This window comes from Sus scrofa, chromosome 1 (assembly GCF_000003025.6).
Source record: "Sus scrofa isolate TJ Tabasco breed Duroc chromosome 1, Sscrofa11.1, whole genome shotgun sequence".
Lineage (NCBI taxonomy): Eukaryota > Metazoa > Chordata > Mammalia > Artiodactyla > Suidae > Sus > Sus scrofa.
Window position 1 is genome coordinate 214640333 of NC_010443.5, and position 14910 is coordinate 214655242.

At 38.7% G+C, this 14910-nt stretch overlaps 1 long non-coding RNA gene across 1 annotated transcript in view; it reads right to left on the reverse strand.

Moving 5' to 3' along the window:
* Positions 1-14910, reverse strand: part of LOC110255532 — a 377997-nt gene that overhangs the window by 87318 nt on the left and 275769 nt on the right. Inside the window, exon 3 of the long non-coding RNA XR_002336045.1 lies at positions 6990-7126. This is a non-coding gene — a long non-coding RNA (uncharacterized LOC110255532). The remainder of the gene's footprint in view (positions 1-6989; positions 7127-14910) is intronic.

The following is a 14910-nucleotide window of genomic DNA, read 5'->3' on the forward strand; positions in this document are numbered from 1 at the left end:
ATCATTACAAGAAAATTCAGTAAGATATAATTCTGGAAGCAGCTAAGGTAAAAAGAGTTCCACTGTGTATTATGATGAGAATAACCTGATCCAAGAATAGAACCTGTAGTATCTAGAGGAGGAGGTGAACAGCAGATTCTTTGAATGATGCTTCATTAATCTCTCTTCTTTTAACAGGGCTTTGTGAAAGAGAAAATGGCAGATAATTACAGATTTTACTCTGTGCAAGGCCAGAGGGGAGTGTTTCGTGTTGCTCCGAAAGGTGGATCCTTTTGTTTAAGAGCAGGGTTGTGACTTGCATGACCTATGAGTATCTCCTTAAATGTTGTGCCCTAGGTGCCTCTCTTGCCTCACCCTAGTCTGGATTCTGTTTAGGAAAAGCAGAAAGTTCAAGAACAAAAACTAATCACATATGTTATTGCCACCATATTTCATATCTGTGACAGTGTTAGTAGGGGACAAACCATATCCCCCTGACCAATAAAACAAAACAAATTCCATTCAGAGAGTAGATGGGGCAGACAGTGGATCAAGAATACCACCTTCTGTTTAATGATTACATTACAGTAATGATTCATTTCCCAAAGATAGAAGTGCTTTCAAACTACAGATCATTGTTACTTCTTCTTTTTTTTTTTTTTAAATGCTCCAGGCAGGGATTAAACCTGCACCTCTGCAGCAACCAGAGCCACTGCAGTTGGATTCTTAACCCACTGTGCCATAGCAGAAATTCCCACTATTATTCCTCTTAACAAGAGCTCAGAAGGCCTAGCACTGTGCTTGCAAAGAGGTGGCATCTCCATAAACTAATGGTTGTCAATGTACATACTGTACTTAGAATAACACATTTTAAGCTTCAATACTTTTAACCCCAAAATCACAAACTGGCAGGGTGATTCTCAAAAGCAACCTTCAACTGCCAAAAAACAGAAAAGGAATCCTACCACCCTTCAACCATGCTATTCCCCATCCAAAGCCCTGGACAGAGAGGCACTTTGTGGCCACCCTAACTACCATCGTGGCTCACATATTTCATTCAGGGACAACACAGACACAGAGGAAGACGAGCTGAACTATCTGAAAGAGTGATGTCTAGTTGGGGAGGTGCAGGCTACCTGGCACGGTCTCTCTCTCACAAAGGATTGCATCCAAGACCCACAGGTCCCCCAGATAAGCTGAAGCAGCACTCAGTGGGAAGCAAATTTAGTCCATGGTTTTGTGGTCCTAATGGAAAAAAAGAACTGTTACAGAAAGGAACTGGGTTTTCACAACTTTGGAAGACAAAGAACTTTTGTCAAAATAGAGCAGCTCAGCCCTCAGTGTGCTCTGGACTGGAATGTAATAAAGATGATCTCTCTAATATCTTATATTTATTCCAGATTGCGTTAGGAGAAATTTTCATGGTACCAAGAAATGTGGAATGATCTACTGTCCTCATGTATGTCCTGAGTGGCAGTGAGGAGCTACCAATGTAGAGTTACATTTTCCATAGATTAGCTTTTTAGCTAGAAATTATATGAGAGTGTGTGTGTGTGTGTGTGTCTTTATGTGCTTGTTTGCTTTCATTTATTCAGATCATTTCTAAATATTGCCATATGGTAATTGAGTTGTAATGTTGCAGCCTCTCAGAAAGGAAGATGGAGTATGAAACAGGTCTCTAAACAATTCAACTCAGCCAGCGGTGGCCATAAAGGGGAGGGAAGAGGAGGGAAACATTCTATTTACCATCTCTCCCCTTGGAAAAATGTCGTTTCCGGGGAGGTCAGAATCCCACACTTGAGTGCCAGTCAGAATTAGAACAATCTATTCAAATGTCCTTTATGAGCCTGGAACAACTGTGGAGCTCTGTAGAAATTGTGTGGATCAGCAAGTATTTGGAATAAAACAGCTGTGCCTGGTGGTTGCTTTATTCAGTTAACACCGTTAATGGCCCAAAACAGAAAACAGGAGCCTAGGAAACACCTTCCCTTCCTCCCTGGAAAGCCTCCTCCATCCCTCAACCTTGAAGTGGCCCTTTCTGGCACAGGTTCAGAGAGGGTGAATATGCTGGAGGCACAGGTTTTACTGGGGGGTGAGAAGGCATGGGGGGTTGTTCATGTTTTCCTATCCTTTTGCACTCTCCATACCCTTCTCCTATCCCCTCCCCACTCCAGAAAAATTGGAGAATCCTGTGCCACCATTTGTTTAGGAAAAAGGATGGGCAAAGGAAGAGAAGACACATTATAAAATCCTGCTTGTTTTCTTTCTGGTACTTTCCTTATATCTCACAGTGGGGCCAGTGAGTTCCCCAAAGGCTGATTGGCTTTGTGAATTCCAGTCAGCTTCAAACAAAACAAGCCAAAACCAAACCCAGAGCATTCTACCAGGCAGTGAAATTAACAATCCAAAAACAACAGCTGGGGGGCAAAGGAGGGGCAAGGGGGCTGGGGGAGGCCACTTCTGCTCTGGGAGGATAGTGAAGAGCCTCTTTGTATATATACCAATTATTCTGGATGATAAAATGCTACCTGCAATAAAAGGCATGCTCCAATGGCTTCTGCATGCTAATGAGCTCCTGATCCACATTGCCTGGCCTGGAAGGGGGAAGGCACTTAGAAACATCTTGCCTCACCCAAGCTGATTCCCCTCAGTAGCTGCTAACAAATATTTCAGCTAGAAGACTAAGTAATAATTGCTAACTGGCACCAAAAGACTTAATGAGTCTTCTAGAAACAAACGGGTGCAGTAGACTGTCCTTTGTTTAACAAAGTAGCCAACCCAACCTACTTACCTTCCTTAAGCCAGCAAGTTCCCCTAGGAGGACCCTGCTGGCCTGATTACTGTCTTTAACCACTCCTTCTCACGGCATTTGCAACAAGTCTCACTGAACTGATAGGAGAGTGTGGTGAACATACCTCTAGTTATGTCATTCCTACCAAAAAACAAACAAAAAAAACAAACAAAAAAAACACCACCAAAAGCACTAATTCCCTAGGGGAAGTCAGTCATCTAGACAGGGGTCTGTCAATTCATACAGGAAAACTCCACCCAAGTAAATATAATGGCTATGAAAAGAAAGAGAGCAATAGAATCAGGGATCATCTTTTCTTCTCAGCAAATGTACTTTCAGCAAAAATCAACATCTACCCACTCTTATGCAAACACATGAACCTTGAAACCTGTGGCCTCATCATTTCTCTTGGAAATTAACAGGAAGCATGTTTGGAAAAGCATCCTTGTGCCCTTTCATCTTCTTTCCACAGGACTGTTTCTCTTCTGCCTGTGTGCCTCTCCAACTCTTTCTTTCTTGGACAATGTACTTAGAAGGGAAGAGCACAGACTTTGAAGTATTCTCCTGTCAAGAACTATTTGTTTGCAGGGATCTAAGACCACTTATGTGAAGTAGATCTAAATGATTTAGTGGATTTTTTTAACTGAATAAAGATACATAAAATGAGTATAGCTTTAAAGAGGTGCTAAAATCCATCTGAGAAGATGAGCACATGTTCTACTCAGCATAAATCTCACTCAACTGATCAGTTACCCCAAATCATGCCCCTCCTCCTCCTAAGTTTCCCTTCTTTGCAAGTGAAACTATCACCAACCCAGTTTCCCAAGTTGTAGACCTATTAAACATCCTAGTTTCATACTCCTCACCTTCTACATTGAGTTATTTAGTAGAATACATTCATATATGCATAGCAGGCAGTGCCAACAGCTGATATTCATAGCTCCATTCAAGTTGCTGAGAACCGACTTTAGGTGCTCAGTGTTCTTTGGGGATCTTAGTTTGATCTGCTATAACAGAATACCATGGAGTGATGAGCTTAACACAAACCTTTCTTTTGCACAGTTCTAGAGACTAGAAGTTCAAGATCAGGGTGTCTGCATAGTTGGAACCTTGGTGAAGCCTCTCTTCCTGGTTTACCTCTTTCTGGCTCCCATCACTTTGTATCCTCAGGTGTTGGAGAGAGATTGCAAGAGAGACTGAGGGAGGAGAAAGGAGGAGAGAGAGATGGAGGGAAGGAAAGAGGGAGAAAGAGAATGCATGTGCGCAACCTCGCTCTTCTAGTAAGGATGCTAATCTTATCATGGAGGCTCCATTTTCATGGCCTAATTACCTCCTAAAGTCCCCACCTCTACATTGGAGCCAGATAGATGAATTCTGGAGGGACACATATATTTATTCCATAGCAGTGGGAAACTACAAAATAAGAGTAGTCAGTGTTTTACCTTGTCAAAGCCTGTATTCTAGAGCTGCCATACAAAGTACCGCAGACAATGGCTTCAACAACAGAAATTTATCTTCTCACATTTCTGGAGGCTACTGGTCTGAATGCAAAGTGTTGTGGGGGGTTTCTTTCGAAGCCTTATCTCCTTGCCTTGTTGATGGCCATCTTTTCCCTGTATCTCTACATGGTCTTCCCTAAGTGAGTGTGTGTGTCCTGATGTCCTCTTCTTATAAGGATATTAGTCATACTGGATTAGACTCCACCCCAATGACCTCATTTTTAACTTAAGTATCTCTTTTGAGGCTCTTTCTCCAAATATAGTCACAGTCTGAGGTATTGGGGGTTAAGACTTCAACATATGAATTTGAAAGGCATATAATTCAGCCCCAAAAAGGCTTTTCATTTATATCTTTCTTGTTGTTGTTCTCACGGGTCTTCAGGACAATTCTTAGGGATCAGAGCAGGTATTAGTATTGGATTGATGAGAAAACTGGAAGCCAGAGATACTGAATGATGCCCAAATTCATCAGGCTGTTGCTAGTCAGAGACCAGACTTGACTCTTCTCTTCCCTCAAACATTATTATAATTTCCACTGTAGAGTAAAATTCTGTGTCCATGATTATATCAACTTTACACAATGGCCTACTTTTCCTTTCAAATGTTTTCTAAGCACCCTCATCATTTTTCTTATCAAAGCTAATTCTGCAGTGTTTTTCAGTCCTTTCCATTAGATGTACATGCACTCTTTCCACCTCACTCATATCCAATTTTAAATGAAATATAAAGTCAGCATCTTTTTATCTGTTGTTCTGCTTCTGCAGCATAATTGTTGGGACAGCAACTTGTCATCATGATGTGTTACCCACTGAGGAAGCCTACATCCTATATGCCTAATAAACTTATGATGTAGTCCCCCATTAATCCTCCTAGCTCCAGAGGAAGAGGAGGTGACATGCATCGATTTCCATTCCCTAAATGGAAAACATAGAAATTTTAGCTAATTTATCTTAAACTATGTTCTCCAACCAAGGTTTAGGTCTCTTTGGGGGTAAAGTAATTTTATTATGCCTACTTTATAATGGCTTAGGTTTCTTTATTTGGTGTCCCATTTTATACAGGACTGAGGAGGTGACACCGACTATGACTTGGAACAAGAGAAGCTGGATAGTATTCGTTTACCTGGGAAAGACAGATAGTTGGAAAATAGCTGTGAAAAATTCAAATAATAACTGTAACTAACAATAAGCATTATGAATTATTGCGAACTCACTTGAGTTAGGCATTGAAGTGAACTCTTTTATTTCCTTTCTCACTAACCCTAGTTAATACTCTGATAAGGTAGTTTACTGACAATGATGACAGAACATAAGCTTCCTGAAGGCAAGGACTATCTGGTTTTCTTCACCACTTTAGGGACGCTTCTCCTATTGAACACTGTCAGTTTCACTTCTAGCCTCCTGTACAAAATGGGAAATAGTCTGAATAAATCTAGGCCATTGTAAAATACCAAAAATAAAATTACAGTACTTCCAAACATATTGACATTTTGGCTTGGGAACAGAGACTTAGATAAATCCCCTACACCTATCAGTGCCTAACACGTTGTAGGTGCTTGATAATCATTTGTTCATGGTATGAGTAAATGAATGAACACCTACTTTGTACAGGTGAAAAAAGTAAGGCATCACCTATTTCCCTCCCAAAAAGATTTGTCTTAATATGTCAAAATTTCTAGCTTAATTAGTTATCTTATTTCTAATAGCCACATTAAAAACATACTATACGGGTAGCTTGTGTCCCATGAATATACTGGTGCCATATTTCCCAACAGCATTTGTTCACTTCTGGTCTCTGTATCACATTTTGGTAACTTGCAATATTTCAAACTTCTTTGTTATTTTTGTGTTTGTTATGGTGATTTGTGATCAGTGATTTTTGATGTTCCTATTGTGAAAATGTTACAACTCAAGGAAGGCTGAAATGATGCTTAGTATTTTTTAGCAATAAAATATTTTTAAGTTAAAAAAATACATACGGGTATATAGCAAGCTTATAAAAAAATTTAAAAACATTCAGTATCCTAATTCTTAAAGAAAGGTGGTTATGGCTGAACTCCACACTGGAAAGAGGCAGCCTACTCATTAAATCTGCTTTCTGTTCAGCCAAGAAGTGTTCTTTTCCAAAGTAAGAACTAATCACTGATCCCTGCACAATTAGTCATGTTTCAGGAATCCTGGGGACAACTTGAGAGTCTCAAAAACATTTGCAAAACTTTCTAGTTTAGCCTAGAACACCTCTGAAAGAAATAATATCATGGCTGAGTCAAAAGCTACAGCAAGTGAGGTTGTCCTTTTGAGACACCATAGCAAGTGGATTACTGTTTAGCAATTAAATGTAATGAGAAAGAGTTTTAAATTCCCTGAGCACACTGAGGAATAAACATCTCAAGATGGAATAACCTTGCTAAGAAGAGTTAACTGCCAAGCCAGTATCTCTCCATTCACTTCTGTTCTTCAAGATTCTCTAATTCAAGAGTTAATATACAAAATATTTTAACAATTATTACAGCATGAATAATGAGCACTCAGGATGGACTCTGCCCATATACACGACAAACCAAAACAACAGTGTGGCCATTTAGGTGTACGTTAACTGACTATCGGACATCTGGCTGATCTGCTTTCAGCTCCTTGTCTTCTGAAGTCCATTTCTAGGACTATCTCCTGGATCCCCTGATCAGAGAGCTTCTCCTATGGTGATGAGGGAAGACTTCTTACCTGGGAGTCAGAGAGACTGGATTTCAGTCTTAGTTCTATGACCTTAGGAAAATCATTTCATTGTCCTGGGTTCCACTCGCTTCTTTGGTAAAGCAAGGAGATTGAAGTGGTATTTTCCAACAAGAATGCTAGGATCACTGGCAAAGAAAAAGCAGTTGTTTAGGGTGTATGTCTGTCCCATACACGTTAGGAATTTAAACATTCATAGCCTCTGGGCACTAAATGCCAATAGCACTTCCCAGTCACTGTGACACACCAAAATTTCCCACAAATTTCCACTTTGTTTCGGAATAACTGGACTAGATGGTCTCTATGGTCTTTTCCAGTGTTAACCTTTCAATATTTCTTACATGCACAGTAACAATTCTATACAGTGAAGCCTGTTTTACACCAAACTATGGCCTTTGCTTATTCTCCACAAAGACAAGCTTACTTGTGCATCAGGTAAAACATTTTCTAACAGTTTCCTGATGTATATACTAAGGAGACCACAGCATGTAGGTAAATGACTACACTTCAGTGTAAAAATAATCAACAGCCCATCAGAGCAAAAGTGCAACAAATTCATGGTTCTAAACTTTTTGGAAGTGTATCAATAGGGTTCAATTGGAAGAAACAGATACCTGTCTCAATATTTCAAGTAAAATCAGATTCAGTACAGGGAATTAGGTGCTTTAAATATTTTCAATGATATAGAGGAACAAGTTCTACGCTGAGCCTTCAGAAATGATTCCTAGAAAAATATACAGGAAAAAATGGTTCATCAAAGGAGTTGCTATTTTTGCCTCCATCAGAAAGTTGGGAATAAGAAGGCATTTTCAGAAACTATGGGCTTCAAGAACATATTCTCATAACAGTAACAGTGATCCTGTATCAGAAAATCACTGTGTTCACTGCCACTGTCACCATCCTGCCTCTTATCACTCATGAAGCTCTTGGATGATCCATAGAAAGAAAATGCAGAAAACAACATGACTACCAACACACCTGGTACCAGAAAACAACCAAAGCAGCAGGAACATGACTCCTGCCTCACTTCAGCCTTCTGAACAGCTAGAAGAACTGAACTTACTCAATAATATAGCCACAGATAAGTTTGTAAGTTTGGAGAATATAGATTTAAGCCACCCAGCCTCTGTGATGCAGGAATATGGGATAGAAAAAGTTTGATATTAACTGCCAATCTGCCATATCCACCACAGATAACATGGGTCTCTTGTCACAAACTTATGAAAACTATGGACTCTCTCTGGGAGAAAAAAAAAAGTACATAATGTACATATAAAATTTTGCATATATTTTCTAAAACTTATTTTTATTTTTTCCACTATGGTTGGTTTACAGTGTTCTTTCAATTTTCTACTGTACAGCAAAGTGACCCAGTCATACATATATATATACATACATACATACACACACATTTATCTTTTTCTCACATTATCCTCCATCATGTTCCCTCACAAGTGACTGTAGCACACAGAAGGATCTCATTGCTTATCCACTCCAAATGCAGTAATTTGCATCTATTAACCCCAGATTCCCAGTCCATCCTACTCCCTCTCCCTCCCCTTGGCAACCACAAGTCTCTTCTCCAAGTCCATGAGTTTCTTTTCTGTGGAAAGGTTCATTTGTGCCATATATTAGATTCCATATATAAGTGATATCATATGGTATTTGTCTTTCTCTTTCTTACTTATTTCACTTGGTATGAGAGTTTCCAGTTCTAGCCATGTTCCTTCAAATAGCATTATTTTGTTCTTTTTATGGCTGAGTAGTATTCCATTGTGTATATATACATCAAATCTTCTTAATCCAGTCATCTGTCAATGGACATTTAGGGTGTTTCCATGTCTTGGCTATTGTGAATAGTGTTGCAATGAACATACAGGTGCATGTATCTTTTTCAGGGAAAGTCTTGTCTGGATATGTGCCTAAGAGTGGGGTTGCTGGGTCATATGGTAGTTCTATATTTAGTTTTCTGAGGTGGTTGTACCAATTTACATTCCTACCAACAGTGCAGGAGGGTCCGCTTTTCTCCACACCCTCTCCAGCATTTGCTATTTGTAGACATAGTAATGATGGCCATCCTGACCTGTGTGAAGTGGTACCCCATTGTAGTTTTGGTTTGCCTTTCTCTAATAATCAGTGATGTTGAACATTTTTTCATGTGCCTGTTGGCCATCAAAATTTTGCATATATTTTCATGGTATGTATGGATCTCCCCCAAACCCACCTTGGACCCTAAGGACACTTAAACATTAAAACATTTCCTGATCCTTCACACAATTAACATTTTAGACATTTGGATTCTTTATTGTTGGGAGCTGTCCTGTGCCTTGAAAGAGCTTTAGTAGCATCTCTAGCATCTCTGCCATAAGTCTGCCCCCTTCTCTCACCTCCCCTACTGCAGTTGTCACAGCCAAAATGTTTCACATGGCCATGTGTCCTGTTCAAGGCAAAAATTTCCCCCAACTGAGCCCCTATTTAGCTCTAAAGGATCATTATAAATTAAAAATATTTTGAGAGGGCATATTAAATAATAGGTAAAATTCTTATAGTAATATAAATAAGAGCATGAATGACAGCTTCGAAAACAGACCTGGAAAGGGGGCTTAATGTTATTATGATGCAAGCAAGGCATAGGACTTACACCCACGATTCCTGTGTGATGGTTAATTTTATGCCTGCCTGATTGGGCAATGCAGTGGCCAGATATTGATGTGTCTGTACGGGTGTTTCTGGATGAGATTAATGTTTGAAGCCATAGAATGAGTAAGAATATCGCCCTCCCTAATTTGGGTGAGCCTCATCCTGTCCAGTGAAGACCTGAATAGAAAGAGCCAAAAGGCTGAATGGATCCTTTTCAATTAATTCCTGTCCTTCTGTATCTATCTTTATGGCTTTTGTTTTAACGTCTATTTGGTCTGATATGAGATTTGTACCTCCTGCCTTCCTGTATTTTACATAAACACATTAATGTATATGCCCAAAATATAGAAGTACTTAGATAATACAACAAATACTAACAGACATAAAAGGAGAAATTGACGGGAATACAATAATAGTAGCAAACTTTAACATCTAGATAGAAAATCAATAAGGCAACAGAGACCCTAAATGACACAATAGAAAAGTTAGACTTAATTGACATTTTCAGGGCATTACATCCAAAAAAAAATCAGAATATACATTATTTTCAAATGCACATGGAACATTCTCAAGGGCTGACCACATACTGAGGCACAAAAACTAACCTCAACAAATTTAACTATACAGAAATTATTGTCAGGGATCTACTCTGACCACAATGGCATAAAACTATAAATCAACCACAGGAAAAGAAATGAGAAAAAAAACTGACTACACAGAGACTAAACAACAATGGATCAAAAGGAAATCAAAAGGGAAATTTAAAAATGCCTCTAGACAAATGATAATGAAACCACAAACATTTAAAATCTATGGGATGCCACAAAAGCAATTCTTAGAGTGAAGTTCATAGCAATACTGGCCTCCCTCAGAAAGAAGAAACATCTCAAATGAACCACTTACACTTTCCACCTAAAGAGTTAGAAAAAAAAAAAGAACAAATGAAACCTTAAGTCAGCAGAAGGAAGGAAATTATAAAGATCAGAGAGGAAATCAATAAAATAGAGATTTAAAAGTAAGAGGAAAAAAATCAATAAAACCAAGAGCTGTTCTTTGAAAAGGTAAACAAAATTGACAAACTTCTGGCCAGACTCACCAAGAAGAAGAGAGAAAGAATTAACATAAAGAAAATGAGAAATGAAAAATGATCAACAGATACTGCAGAAATATAAAAAGCCATAAAAGAACACTATGAACAGTTACATGCCAGCAAATCTGACAACCTTGAAGAAATGGACAACTTTGCAGAGACTTAACAGCATGCCAAAACTTAATCACCAAAAAACAGATCAACTGAACAGGCAGATCGCCAGAAATGAAATTGAATATTTAATACAAACATTCTCTACAAGCAAAAGTCTAGGACCAGATGGCTTCACAGGTGAATTCTACCAAACATATGAAGATGAACTTATGTCCATCCTTCCTAAACTTTTCCAAAAGGTTGAAGAATGAGGAACACTCCCAAAGACATTCTATGATGTCGTCATTACCCTAGTACCAAAATCAGACTACCAAAAAAGAAAATTATAGGCCAGTATCATGATGAATTCATTTTTTTTTGCCTTTTTCTAGGGCCACTCCCATGGCATATGGAGGTTCCCAGGCTAGAGTTCTAATCTGAGCTATAGCTGCCAGCCACAGCCACAGCCACAGCAGTGCGGGATCCAAGTCACGTCTGCGACCTACACCACAGCCCATGGCAATGCCGGATCCTTAACCCACTGAGCAAGGCCAGGGATTGAACCCGCAACCTCATGGTTCCTAGGCGGATTCGTTAACCACTGCGCCACAATGGGAACTCCTCTTGATGAATTTAGATGCAACAATTGTCAATAAAATTTTAGGAAACCAAATCTAACAACATATATAAAAGATCATGTACCATGACCAAGTGGAATTCATTCCAATTTCACAAGGATGGTTCAACATACACAAATCAATTAATGTCATAAACCACATTAACAAAACACAAGTCAAAAACCACATCATCTCAACAGAGAAAGCAGAGAAAGATATGACAAACTCCAAAATCCATTCGTGATAAAAACTCTTAACAAATTGGGTATAGAGAGAACACAACTTAACATAATCAAAGCAATTATGACAGACCCACAGCTATTATAATACTCAATGGAGAAAAGCTGAAAGCCTTCCACTAAAATCTGGAACAAGACAAGGATGTCCAGTCTCACCACCTTTATTTAAAATAGTATCAGGGGTTCCTCTTGTGGCTCAGCGGTTAGCAAACCCAAATAGCATCCATGAGGATGCAGGTTCAATCCCTGGCCTCGCTCAGTGGGTTAAGGATCCAAAGTTGCCACGAGCTGTGGTACAGGTTGCAGATGCAGCGCCAATCCCACATTGCTGTGGCTCTGGCGTGGACTGGCAGTTACAGCTCCAATTGGACCCCTAGCCTGGGAACCTCCATACACCATGGGTGTGGCCCTAAAAGACCAAAAAAAAAAAAATAGTGTCAGAATTCCTAGCAACAGCAATCAGACAAACAAAAGAAATAAAATGTATGTAAGTTGGAAGAGAAAAAGTAAAATTGTCACTGTATGCAGATGACATGATACTATATATAGAACACCCTAAAGACTCCACACAAAAACTACACCAACTGATCAATGAACTCAGCAAAGTATAAGGATACAAGAGTAACATCAAGAAATCAGGTGTGATTCTGTATACTAACAATGAAATATTAGAAAAGAATGTAAAAATACAATACTTTTTAAAATCACACACCCCAAAATTAAATACCTAGGAATAAACCTGACCAGGGAAGTGAACAACTTATATGCTGGGAACTATAAAACATTAATCAAGGAAATTAAAGAGAATTCTAAGAAATGGAAAGATATTCCTTGCTCCTAGACTGGAATAACTAATATTGTTTAAATGGCCATACTATCCAAAGCAATCTACAGATTCAGTGCAATCCCTATCAAATTACCTATGACATTTTGCACAGAACTAGAATAAACAATCCAAAAATTTATATGTAACCACGAAAGACCCAGAATTGCCAAAGCAATCCTGAGGAACAAAAACTGAGCAGGAGGCATAACCCTCCCAGACTTTAGGAAATATTACAAATCAAGACAGTGTGGTACTGGTGCCAAAAGAAACATACAGACCAATGGAAGAGAATAGAGAATCCAAAAATAAATCCAGACATCTATGGTCAATTAATCTTCAACAAAGGAGGCAAGATTATAAAGTGGTAAGAAGTCTTTTCAGCAAGTGGTGCTGGGAAAACAGGACAGCTACATGCAAATCAATGAAACTAGAACACACCATCACACCATGCACAAAAATAAACCCAAAATGGCTTAAAGACTTAAATGTAAGGCAAGACACCATCACCATCTTAGAAGAGAACATAGGCAAAACATTCTCTGATATCAATCGTAAAAATAGTCTTCTTACATCAGTATTCCAAGGCAAAAGAAATAAAAACAAAAATAAATCAATGGGACCTAATCAAATTTACCAGCTTTTGCACTGCAAAGGAAACCATACAAAAACCAAGAAGACAACCCGTAGAATGGAAGAAAATAGTTTTTAACAATGCAACCAACAAGGGCTTAATCTCTAAAATATACAAACAACTTAATACAACTCAAGAGCATAAAACCAAAGATCCAATTGAAAAATGGGCAGAAGACCTGAATAGACATTTCTCCAAAGAAGATATATCGATGCCAACAGGCACATGAAAAAATGTTCAACATCACTGATTATTAGAGAAAGGCAAACCAAAACTACAATGGGGTACCACTTCACACAGGTCAGGATGGCCATCATTACTATGTCTACAAATAGCAAATGCTGGAGAGGGTGTGGAGAAAAGCGGACCCTCCTGCACTGTTGGTAGGAATGTAAATTGGTACAACCACCTCAGAAAACTAAATATAGAACTACCATATGACCCAGCAACCCCACTCTTAGGCACATATCCAGACAAGACTTTCCCTGAAAAAGATACATGCACCTGTATGTTCATTGCAACACTATTCACAATAGCCAAGACATGGAAACACCCTAAATGTCCATTGACAGATGACTGGATTAAGAAGATTTGATGTATATATACACAATGGAATACTACTCAGCCATAAAAAGAACAAAATAATGCTATTTGAAGGAACATGGCTAGAACTGGAAACTCTCATACCAAGTGAAATAAGTAAGAAAGAGAAAGACAAATACCATATGATATCACTTATATATGGAATCTAATATATGGCACAAATGAACCTTTCCACAGAAAAGAAACTCATGGACTTGGAGAAGAGACTTGTGGTTGCCAAGGGGAGGGAGAGGGAGTAGGATGGACTGGGAATCTGGGGTTAATAGATGCAAATTACTGCATTTGGAGTGATAAGCAATGAGATCCTTCTGTGTGCTACAGTCACTTGTGAGGGAACATGATGGAGGATAATGTGAGAAAAAGATAAATGTGTGTGTATGTATGTATGTATATATATATGTATGACTGGGTCACTTTGCTGTACAGTAGAAAATTGAAAGAACACTGTAAACCAACCATAGTGGAAAAAATAAAAGTCATAAAATAAAAATAATAATAAAAATCTTTTTAAAAAGAAAGAACCAAAAGTCTGAGTAAAAGGCAACTTCTCCTGAAGCACTGAGCTGAGGTCTTGGTCTTTTCCAGCCCTCAGATTAACACTGAAACATCAACTTTTCTTGGGTGTACCAAACCTGCTAGCTTTCAGATTGGAACTTTCACCTTCAGCTCTCCCTGTTTTCAGGTCATCATACTCACATTGGTTCTCCTGGATTAACAGTTTTAATGGAAGACCTTGCAACTTGTCAGCCTCCACATTTACATAAGCCAACCAATCCAGAGTATGTGTGTCTACATGTGTGTATACACATATATACATCTTAATTCATTTTAAATTTGGGACACACATGTGTCTGTGTGTGTATGTGTTTTCTTTCTCTGGAGAACCCTGACTAATACAGCCTAGTTTAACTATTAGCTCTACATTCAATTTGTAACAAATCAGTTAATCTCGCTGAGCTTCAATTTCCCCACCTATAAAATGGGGATGATGGCAACACTTATGTCACAAGATTACTGTTCAACTGAGGCAATGCAAACTAAATAGTACCCTTTTCATATAATTTATAAGAACTATATGTTCTTCAAAGATTTCCCCTCACTTCCTCTTTTTTTTACCAACCCACTTGAGTCACTGAGAACAAATATCTACGGCCATGTTTGTTCCCCTACCTC